Raw genomic sequence first — 293 nt, 5'->3', positions numbered from 1 at the left:
AATAGGGAAGTGCTGTTAATGACAACATTGTGCCGCTCGTGGTAATAATAGCCCTTTATGCGTCGCTATGTAAGTTGAAGGGGTCAGGCCTTTATATTTATTTACTGAGGACATTGAGATCTATTTGTTAAGGGCAAAGGGCAAATACGGTATTTTTAAAAATCGAAGCAATTATTGGAACAACGCAGACCTTTTTGGATCCTTCATATTCAACTAGCTAAGTGTCAAATTTGTGTTACCAAGTTACAAAATTAGAATGTCTGTTTCTGACGTTTTTTTCCTATTTTCAGATG

This window comes from Panthera tigris, chromosome F3 (assembly GCF_018350195.1).
Source record: "Panthera tigris isolate Pti1 chromosome F3, P.tigris_Pti1_mat1.1, whole genome shotgun sequence".
NCBI lineage: Eukaryota > Metazoa > Chordata > Mammalia > Carnivora > Felidae > Panthera > Panthera tigris.
Note: the sequence above shows the minus strand (reverse complement) of the source record.